The 12,015-nt window shown below is 35.8% G+C and overlaps 1 long non-coding RNA gene across 2 annotated transcripts in view; it reads left to right on the plus strand.

Moving 5' to 3' along the window:
- LOC129146380 (uncharacterized) overlaps nt 1–12,015 on the plus strand; it is a 45,584-nt gene that overhangs the window by 23,820 nt on the left and 9,749 nt on the right. The window lies entirely within an intron of this gene.

Here is a 12,015-nt window from a genome sequence, read left to right on the forward strand (position 1 = left end):
GAGAGAAATTGCAGCCACCATTGGGGCACACTGGCTGCTGGCCTGCAGGAGCTGCAGATGATGACATTGTAACACCCTCCCAAGGGGGGATGGAGCTGAGCAGGGAGGAGAAGAAGCTGGAGAGGAAACTGCACAAGGAAGAAGGAGGATGGAGAGTGAGAAGGAGACACAAGGAGCAGAGACGTGAAGAAGCTGCACTTGCTTCTTGGTCTTGAACTGGTGGAAACAGATGTGGGTGAGAGACCCGTGGGGAGGTTAACAATGGAAGCTTTTATCGATTTTGATTTTGTTCTTTTCCTTCCAGACTTATCTGGCCATTTCTGCCCCTCTCCTATGGTTCCCCACCTGTAGATACCTGCTACTTGTGGCAGGCTTTTAGGCCTCACTGACCCTGCTTTGGGCCAACCCTGTTTGACTAGGCGTTTGCCCATCAAGGATGAGTAACTTTGGGTGTTTGATTTGGAAGCTTTATCTTACTCTTTTCTTTGTTGCACACTAATTGTATTAAAGTTCCTTTCCATTAAAGTTCTTACCCACTAGAGTGTGTTTTTTTCTTGATGCGGCGGATGGCAGAACCTGTTTAGAGCAGGCAGGTTTGGGTATTTTGGGGGCCCCTCTCCCTGCCCTTAACAACATGAACAACAGGACTCTGGACAGGGAGACATAGGAAGACTAAATAGGAAAGAAGAAACTTCTCGCAGATAACCAGGAAGAAACAGATAAAAGTTATCACAGAAAAAAAATAAAGAAGGAAGAAGGACAAAGAAGGTCCGATGATTGAAAATGTGTTCAGTTAGTTCATAGCTCATGACAAAGCTTCATGGCAATAAACAAAGTAAGGAGAGTATAGATTTAAAGATAAATGTAAATAACTTTCAGTTCTCTACAAATAAGCTTGAATTGGGCATTTTTTTTCAAAAATTTGTCTTCCATAAATGATACTTTCTGGAGATAACAGAGGTTATTTTTGTGAAACAGTTAGCCTAGAAAGTAGTAATAGGAGCATTCACTTCTAAGCGTTGAGGGATTGTGCACACATAATCTCAAAAGTATATATTAGTTAAATAATTTTGTCCACAGCACATCATGATGCAAGTCCATGCAATGATTGCAGAAAATGAACTCATTATATACTTCCGTGTGGTGTTATAGAAAGGACACAGGGTTCAGGTCCCCTATATTGAATGAAAAGTTTGAATCTGAAAGGAGGAACGAGAATCAGGCGAAGGAGGAATATAGGTCTCACTCATAGCAGGAATCTAGGAAACCTAAATAAGGGACCAGGAAAAAGAATAACTATACGAAAGAAAAAAACCAAAATCAACAAACAGCTATGAACCAGAGATGATACACTATGGGGGTGGGGGCCAGGAAAGGAGAGATTGGGGTCAAAATAAGGGGGTTGCAACTGTATGGGGAATATAAAAATAAAATTTAAAAAAAGAAAGAAAAAGGAGGAATGAGGAATGTAGATGTGTGAAGGAGGCTGTCTCAAGGTACATGATACTTACTAGAATTTCTTCTTCTAATAGAGAAATAGCTTTTCTGAAATTCCAGTTATAAAAGCAATGACTGTGTTCAATATTCAATATAGTCACTCATACAAAGCACATTCGCAAGACTGTCACTGTATTTCATGTTTGAAACAAACACACACTTTCTACACATCATCAGTAAAATCACTCAGGTCTCAAAATGCCTCCCTAGTAGGCAACTGCAGAATATAATTTTATTACTTGTTATGCAAATTAACCAAGAAGGTAAAATAAATTAAGCTGTTCTCATGATTGCAATCAAATGGTGCAATCAAAATGATTATACCTATTTTCACTATTTTTTTAAAATGATACTTAGCAGAAGTCCATGGAAACAAAATGAGATCAGGGGTCTGGACATTCAACATATCATGAAGACACTGAATGTTCTCTCGAAATAATGAAAAAGGATCATAATACTAGATGAGAATATAAAAGGGGCCACTAAGGAGCAAACCAGTTTACACGCATTTCTCCTAATTCTAATAAAAGCACTCACAACTACAAACATACACATCCATGCACACAAATGCACATAGTCGTCATCCTCCATTCTCTCCTTCAAAGTCAATTCTCATTCATTTCACCACCTTGGAAAAAAGTCATATTTCCATTGAACTTAATAAGATAAAATCCAGATGTGCTGATCTCTGTAGTCCTGCTTCAGGTTCTACTTTACCTTCCCAGTCAAAGGAGAATTTCCCCTGTTTTTCTATTGGTCCCCCCACTTTCACACTATCTCAACAGAAATGTCATGAGAAATCAATTCACATTCTTGAACTAGTTCCCTATGTATAAGGATATCTATTATCTTATTTAAGCTTGCAGAAGGTTTGTATTACACATGATGTAGACTTTAATGTCATAGTGTATCATATGACTGCCCCATTCAGAGGTAACCACTTTAAACCTGAGTCTGAATTTACCATTAAAAGTTAAAAGTCATTGGCATGACACAGAGGGGAAGCCAAGGCATACATACAAGTGAGAAAGGCAAGAGAAGTGTGCCACCTTTTGCACTATCATCTCATCTTAACGTAGAAAAGAACTTGGAGCCATAGGATCCCAATTATTGTTACCTTGAAATGAGGAGTCAATGGCTAAGGTCCGCGTACTGCTTGTAGGGCAGTTACTGGAGTGAGATCCCTGCAGATCACCTTGTCTGGAGAGACTGGAGAGGACAGAGGACACTGATTCTGAAAAGATGCTGGGGACATGGTTCTCCCAATTGGCAATTAGTACCAAGCTCTGTAGTATCCACAGAATCATCCCAGGAGATTATTCTGCAAGTAAAATTACTGCCCCTCTGACCTTACAATGTTGTTTAAATCTGTAGCAAATCACAGAGATATTTAACTTCTGTCCTCATAATCTCCCACCATTGAGTTTCTGTCACATTTCTGTCATCATCAATGTTAAATTTGTAACATCATTAATATACCATATATTATACATACGGGTACATATGTATTACGTCTGTGCCTGTTGACTAATAACTTCAAATTCTTTTCATCACAGCTAAATTTCTGTCACTTTGTCTTTTCATCATGTCTACCTGCAAACTGCAGGTCTAGAACATTTTAGCAGAAGCTTCTCCCTCAATAGTATTGACAAACATATGTCACTGGACATAGACAAGAAATTAAATTGAAATACATCATTAAAAATGCTTGATCTTTCTTAATTTTAAGTGGATCCTTGTTTCTGCTCAAGTGTGTCTTCGTGTGTTCTGTTTGTCTCTCCCATCTCCATGGCACATTTTCAACAACTTCTTAAATCCCCCCACCCTGTATCCCACATCTTTCCAAACAAATTCTCTTGTATTCTAACTACCAAGAATAAAACAGTGGCCCCAAAAGGAGACGTCTTTGACATTCTCCTGCCATCGGTAAAATAACCTATCATCCTCTCCATCCTTTATACTATTCTTGAACCAATATAATAAGGAAAATCTTTTGTCTGAGAAAAAATCCTTCTTCCAAGATTTTGAGTCTTTATGGACTTTTAGGTTGTTTCCATAACTTGGCTACAGTAAATAGACTGTAGAGAACATAGGATTGCAGATATCCCTTCAAATTAGTGATTTTGTGTTCTTTGGGCAGATAAATAGGAGTGGACTGCTGGATTCTATGGTACATCTAGTTTTTAAATCTTCAGGAACCTGAATACTATTTTCTATAGGTGCTGGACCAGTCTATAATCCACCTAACAGCTACTTTTCTCCACATACTTGCCAATGTTTGTTGTTTCTGGATTTGTCTTGCCTGATTGTTTGTTTGTTTGTTTGTTTGTTTAATATAGGTCATTTGCAGTGGAGTGAGGTGATATTTCATTATGGTGACCATTTGCATTTTCCTGATGATAAATGAATTTACACATATTTCATATATATGCTGGTCATCGATCTATCTTCTTTGGAGAGGTGCCTATTTAGTTCTCTGCCAATAGTTTTAATTGGTTTTTGTTTTCTTTTGGTTGAGATGGATGGGTTCTTTTTTAGTTCTTAGATAATAACCCCTTGTCAGATGTATAATGTGCAAATATTTTCCCTCATTGAGTACACCGTCTTTTTATTTAAATGACAATTTCTTTCACTGTTCAGGAGCTTTCTAGCTTGACATAACTCCATTGTTTATGTTTGCCTTTGATTTTCTTGTTATTTGTATTGTGTCCCCAAAGACATCCTTGACGCCAATGTAGTGGCATGTCTTACCTAAGACTCCTCTAATGTATTTTAGTTTCCAGTCTTTTTTTATTATCAGAGTGATAATTTTTATTTAAGATTTATTTTTATTTATGTATGATCATCTTTATTTAAGATTTATTTTTACCTACGTATGCATACAAGAAATAAGCAGACTCACCAGAGATAGATTTGGCCGTAGAACAGGCGGATCTACTGAAATACAGTGCTGAGGGGAGCAGCAGGTGAGATAAGAGAGGTCTGCTGTGCCATGTGGGTTAGTTCCCTGGCCAGGGATCAAACTCAGCCAGCAGTAGCTAATGATAGCATGATAGCTCTAAGATTTTAACCCCTGCATACCAGGGAGGCCCTATAGTTTCCAGTCTTACATCAAAGACTTTTATCCATTTTGATTTAAATTTTGTGTATGATGTCAGAGCATGGTCTCATTTCTTTTTTCTGCATGTGGCTAGCCAACTGTCCCAGCACCATTTGTTGAACAAACTTTCCTCTCTCCATTGTGGGATCTTGGCTCCTTTGTCATACACTCACTGCCCATGTAAATGTGAGTTTCTTTCTAGACTCTCAATTCTGTGTAAGAGGTAGAATTTTGTGAAATCAGTGAATAACAGAATTTACACTGGCATATATTATGAGTGAAGGAAGCTGAACACTAGGTAAAGGTAAGGGAATTAATAACCTTAATGACTATAAGTTATTGCTCATGCTAAGTTTGGGGAGTTGGTGGCCATTAGATAACTTTCAATTGAGAGGATGGAAAATTGAATTTGCTCTTTGACCATTGTGAACTGGAAGAAATTACGTGAGACTTGATTTAAAAATACATCATCATTTACACCAGTCTCACAAGTTACTTTGGGTCAACCCACACTACCCACTCCCATAGTTATTGAGAAAAAGTGCATAGTAGGTTGTCACACAAGTTCGTGGTTTCCAATTAGCCTTAAGTGTTGTCTGTGGTGATCATTATCGTTCCTGCCCAAAGTAGCCTAAAAATTTTACCACTCCACAAGCTTCCCAGACCATCAGTGTGACTACCTTGTATCACACAGATCACCATCTTCTGCTGAATGTATTGTTTCTTTCAGGTTTTCTGTAGATAACTTTCTGTTTTCAGGGTGGACTTCAATGTGTAGAAAACACAGGGTGAAATTTCCCCAATCATTAGCAATATGGATTTGCTGAGTTAGGAATGGATCACTCAACATCAAATTGCTGATACCTTTGAATCAGTTTTTCTGTTTTCTTTGGGGGTCTTAAAAGTTCAAGTTACATGATCTCCAGAAAACAGTTATGTGACTCATTAAACCTAAATTTGTCACTACCAAGATTAAACAGTGTTCTCCAAAAGGAGACTTCTTTGACTTTTCCCTGCCACCTATAAAATAATCCATCATCCTATTCACCCTTTGTGCTTTTCTTCAGAATGAAGGGAAACTCTTTTTATCTTAGAATAATCCTTCTTCCATGATTATAGAGTCCAGGTAATAACTCATGTGCATGCAGTTTCCAGGTAGGTGGTAATGGTGACTGAGTGGATCAGGTACAAGAAAAACAGCTACAATAATGCAAGTTTGCATGAAAATGAACACCTAGGTGAGGGCTATAATCTATAATAAAAATTGATGTGAATACTGAGCAATCTGATAGCACATGCCCCGTTGGAGGAAACCACTGCTCAGATCCAGCTAAATGAACTTCTATATATTAATGTTACAACTGAAAACTATTCAGAATCTGTAAGAGAATCTGAGTTCTTATAAAACCCTCTTGAGCACTTTAAGTTTATACAAAAATGTATACAGTTGGAAAAGGATGCTTGGTGAATTATTACAAAATGAGCCCATCTTGATCAAGAAATAAAATGTAGAGAACACTCTAGACCAACTCTCTCTTCTTTTCCAGACACTACTTCTACCTGTCTGTTTACAACCATTATTTTGATTGTTTTTGTATGTGAAATCATACAGCATTATTTCTTTGCTTCTGCCTTTATTCACTCAACAATATGTTTGTGGATGTCATTCATATTGCTCTGTGTAATAGGAAGGCACAATCTTTACATCTGCATTGTATTGATATTTCATTGTGTGAATACATCTGCAATATTGATGGGCATTTGGATTTCTATATTTTTTTATGATAATAAAGGTGTTGAGAATCTGTGTACCTGCTTTCAGTGAGCAAATCAACAAATGCAAACATTTCTTGGAGTAGAAGTGCTTAATCATATAGTATGCATATATTCAGATTTTGTAAAAATCACCGACCTTGAAAATTTCATGTAGTAATGTACAGCCACAAGTAGTAAAGTTCTAATTGTTCCATATTTGCTTTATAATGGTATTTTCTGTTCTTTTAATTTTATCAATTCTAATAGTATAAAGTATATTTTTATCAGGCCTCCCCAGTGGTGCAGCAGCTTGAGCACAGCTCTGTGAAGCTATCCACAGCCTCTACAGCACAGGTTAGATTCCCAGCTGGCCAGGGAGATACCCACATGGTGCAGCAGAACTTTCCTGCTCCCCTCAGCAGTGTTTTCGGTCTGTCTGCCTGTTCTGCTCCCCGCTCTCTCTCTCTGGTGAAATTTTTCTCCCTCCCACACTTCTGACCTGTACTCCAGTTCTTGTATAAACAATAAATAAATCTTTAAAAAATAATAAAGTATATTTTTCATCAATTCTCCCCTAAAAACTAATGAGATTATCTCCCATTTATTGGTCATTGAGAGAGTTTATGTCTAGCACCTTTTCGAGTATGTAGATTTTTACATAGATAACTTATAGGGAAGCTTTTTATTTTTCAGATATTTGAAAATAAAAGACAAGATTCAAATTCTCTTTTCAGCAAATATAGCTTTTTTAGCAATAAAATGAGAGGAAATTATATGATGGTTTCACTAAAATTATAGAATGGTTTCAGTAATTAAAGTAAAGTCTTCAAATATTATAAGAATATCATCAAATAAGTCAATCCTAAAATAATTATACATATTATCCAAATAGAACTTAGCTAGAACCAAAAGGAGTCAGTGTAATTCACCAAAATAAGAGAATAAAGGAGGAAAACTACATAATCATTTCACTAGATCCCAAATTAAGTCTTTGATAAAATTATAGATCCAAAAAAATAACAAAATCATTTAGCAAACAAAAATGGAATAAAAGGCACTAATCTATAAATGTATCTTAAAAACCTTTCTGCAAATATTATACATCATATTAAAACTTTTCATTTGAACTGAGGAAAGGGTAAAGATACCTTATCACTATTTCCATACAATCAACATTAGTCTACAGTTTGTAACCAGCACAAAAAGGCAGGAGAAGGAAGAAAAGTGTAAGACTGGAATAGAAATAAAGCTGTCATTATTAAAGACAATATGGGCTTCCCCGGTGGCGCAGCGGTTGAGCGCTGGGTTGAGAAGCTGCCCGCGGCCTCTGCAGCGCCGGTTCGATCCCCGGCTGCTCCCCGGCCACCGGAGGAGGGTCCCACATGGTGCGCAGACCTCTCCTGCCCCGCTGCTCCCCTCAGCAGTGTGCTTCAGTCCTTCTGCCTGCTCTGCTCCCCGCTCTGGCTCTGGTGAATTCTCTCACCCTCCCGCGATTCTGACTGTACCCAGTGCTTGTATAAATAAATAAAAATAAATCTTTAAAAAAAATAAAATAAAAATAAAGACAATATGATCGTGTACATAGAAAATCTAAGAGGATAAAAATATGATATAACATCATAATGTTTAGAAAGATCCATGACATATTCAATTATATTTTTATATACAGGCATAGGCAGAAAATATTATAATGACAACATTTATAATATTTTCAAAGACTAAGAAAGGAAAAATACAAGTGCTCAGAAAAATGCATAGGACATCTAGACAAACACTTTTAAAATATTATTGAGAAAAACAAATGACAAATAATTGGGAGATTATTTGTTATTCATGGATTCAAAAATTTAAAATCTTAGAAATGTTAATTACAACTCTGATCTCGATATTCAGTGCAACTCATCAAAATCCCAACAAGTTTATTCATGGAAATGAATACAATTATTCTAAAATTTATGTAGAAATGTAAGGCACCAGTAATACCAAGAAACACTTGGGGTAGAATAGAGACTTACAAAAGACCAATGTTTGTATTCATTTAAAATAAATTTGACATTTCAGGTCAATGGAAAAGGCAAACTTGTTTTTAACTAGATGGTCCTAAAGTAATTATTCATATGAAAAAAGTGAAATCTGCCCGTTGTCTCACCCCCTCTACAAACACTATTTCCAGAAGAATAAAGATTTAGTCATGAAAGCCAAAAACTATGTCTACATCTTCATCATCTCATCACAAGAGGATGTCCTAATTAATTTCTTAATTATTCAATCAACTCAGTAATTTCCTTTTAAACAAATGATTCTGAAACCAGACATCAACCTGGAGGTTAAATAACTTCCCTTAGGAATTAGAACCTAGGTTGGTCTGACTCTAGAGTCTGGGACCTTATAAAGTACAAGAGCTCTTAGTAAGTCCAACCTCTTGAGCATAATATACAAGTCCCTTTGAGATTTGATCCTTTTTCAGTCTTCAAAGGTATCAGTTATCATATCCTATCACATGTTTTCTTCCCTGGCTATGTTAGAGTACTTTAATTCCTTAGGATGAAATAAGCATATTAAATAAATAAATTCCATTTTTCTCATATATTTATTAATTAGTCTTGTCAGTGCAACAGAAGAGGTTGTAAGTGGACAATCAGGAAACATTTTGGCCTCCCCTGGTGGTGCAGACAGTTGAGCTCTGGGCTGCGAAGCTGCCTGCAGCCTCTGCAGCGCCCATTGGATCCCCTGTCGCCAGCGAGGGTCCCACATGGCGCGACAGACCTCTCCTGCCGTGCCGGCTGCTCTCCTCAGCAGTGTATTTCGTCAGTCTGCCTGTTCTGTTCCCTGCTCTGCCTCTGGTGAATTCTCTCACCCTCCTGCGCTTCCGACTGTACCCAGTGCTTGTATAAATTTAAAAAAAAAATCTTTAAAAAAAATTCAGGGAACATTTGTGCAAGATGAGATTTAAGATAGACTTTGAGAAGTAGGTATAGTGTAAACAGCATTAGGTCAGTAAAGAAAAAATTATTCAGAGTATTGAATATGTCCTTATTAGTTGAACATAGAATAAATGAGGGCATGTGAAGACAATATATAAATTAGATCAAGATGTGGAGAAACTGTAATTTTAATTACTATAATTCTGTTTAGACTTTTAACTGTAATTCTGTTTAGACTTTATTCCGTAATCGTTTAGAGTTACTTAGAATGGCAGAGTCATTTTTTGGGAAAAACAATTCTTGTAGAATAATTAAAGTTAACATGGAGAAAAAATGAGATAGGAAAAAAAACATGCAGTCATAGATACTAATGAGTTTGGGAAAAAATAGTTTGGAGATTTTAAACATGCAGTCATAGATACTAAGATCATAAGTGCCTCGGAGGCCAAGAGGTGGATAGCATGACTATCAATCAAGAGGTACAGATTTTGAAATTTTAAAAACACAAAAGCTTGAGTTTGTTTTGTGACCTTGTATACTTCTGAAAGAAAAGGAGAAAAAAGTAAAAATTGATGGTAAAGTAGAGAAGCAATATTTTAATGGATCTCTGTATTCCCAGCAAAGTCATAAGCAAAAATAAAGTATAATATAATATTAGCTATAATACTCCTGGGATTATTGATCAAGAAATATTTACTTTCACTTAAGCTAGATATTGGGCAGTGATAGATGCTTCAGGGGAGAAATTCTAATATGCTAAAGTCAGGTAAACTTTCTTTTTTTCTGTATGCTTACAGAGATAAAAGTCAGCATAAAAGGCATAAATATATTTCATAATTAAATGCTTTAAATTTAAATATGTTCTCACATTATTATATACTTAGGGATTATATATTACGATTCACAGAGATAGAGGTGTTATATTTAAAATAATTGGTGGAGGAAATTCTTTGAGGACTATACCTGAGGGAAGAAAAAAGAAAGAGAAAAGAAAAGAAAAGATTGTTTTACAATGAACAACGATGTAAAATATATATAAATATTTTTTTTTTGAAAAGTTGAAAATCCATTTATTTCTCATGTCAAAGACAAAAACCATTCCAATTCAGGATTATTTTTGTTTTATAATCTGCTAGGTAAAAAAAAAATTATGTCACCATGGCTTTTAGTTTTCTTATTAAAACTTTACAAATCACAAGTATTTGTGAGAATTGATTTTTTCTCCCATTATCTAAGTTCAATTTATACTTTACAGTGAAATCTTTACATATTTAGTCCATTTATGTATATTTTCATTAAATTGTTGAGTTAGATAGAGATCCAATATTATTACTTTAGTGGACCATTGTATGATCCATTAAAAAATGTATTAATTCCTTAGATTTGAAATATCAACCTTTGAGAGGAGAAATCCTATATTGTCTAAATATTTATAAGGATGTAAAACAATGGCACTTCATTAATGAAAAATAAATTCATTTTTAGATGTCAGCTTTATGACATATTGATCTATTTCAGATACTTGTATTTGTATTTTAAATTTGTAATTTAAATTTGTATTTATTACTCTTATGGTGATATTCCTAAACATACATGCAGAGATTGAATCTATGTGCAAATTTTATATATTTCTACTACTGTTAATTTATAGTATTTTAATTTCACATGATTTAAACACATCTTTATGGAATATAGAAATCACCCAGATGACAAGAGAGGACATTCCTTCCTTCATTCATGAGAGAACAACTAACAATTATCCAGGAATGGGCCACTCCAGAAAGAATGCCACTGCAGAGTGGTGAGGCTGAAGCCCCTCGGGAATCAGCCTAAACTGCCCAAGATGGGACCCCAAGGAGATCCACATGTGGTGTGCTGCAAGGTGGGTGGGGAATGACACAAAGAGGTGGCTGTCTGGGGGTGGCAGGCACAGCAGGGCTCCCCCAGTCCAATCAAACCCTTGGGGAGGGGAGAGCAAAGGTAGTGAGGAGGTCGGTACCCCTGGCCCAGGGGAAGCCCACAATGGAACTCACAAAACACACACAAGCCAATAAATAAATGGAATCAGAAATCAAAAAATAAAATAGCAAAAAATAAAAAAGTAAGCCTTCATATATCACTAACCTTAAATGTAAATCGACTGAGCTCACGAATCAAAAGGTACAGACTGTCTGGCTGAAGTAAAAAGCAAAATCCAACTTAATGCTGACAATAAGAGACTCACTGTAGCAATAATGACAAAGACTTAAATGGAGGAATGAAAAAAGATACTCTAAGCCAAAAGAAAATTTTAAAAGGCAGGTAAAGTAGTTTTCAGACAAAATGTTAACAAGAGAAAAGATGGATATTACATAAAGGGATTACTACACCAGGAAGACATAGTGAATAACAAGATATATACATGAAACATAGGAAAAACAAAATATGTAAGCCTAATATTAAGAGACCTAAAGGGAGATACTGACAATACAATAGCAGGGGAAGTTAACAGCCACTTGCAACAATAAGCAGATCATCCAGACAGAAGATCAATGAGGAAAGAATTGCCTGAAATGATCAACTATATAAGATGAACTTAATACATATTTACAGAAATTTCCACTCAAAAACAACAAAATAAGCATTGTTTCAAGTGCTCATAGAATATTCTCAATGATCTTCCATAATTTGGGACACTAAACAAGTAAATTAAGTTTATGAAGAGTGAAATCATCTCCTCATGAAGAGTGACCCTTGAAT

The sequence above is a fragment of the Talpa occidentalis genome, unplaced genomic scaffold, assembly GCF_014898055.3.
Source record: "Talpa occidentalis isolate TD23 unplaced genomic scaffold, MPIMG_talOcc4v2.1 talOcc4.2, whole genome shotgun sequence".
Taxonomy (NCBI): Eukaryota; Metazoa; Chordata; class Mammalia; order Eulipotyphla; family Talpidae; genus Talpa; species Talpa occidentalis.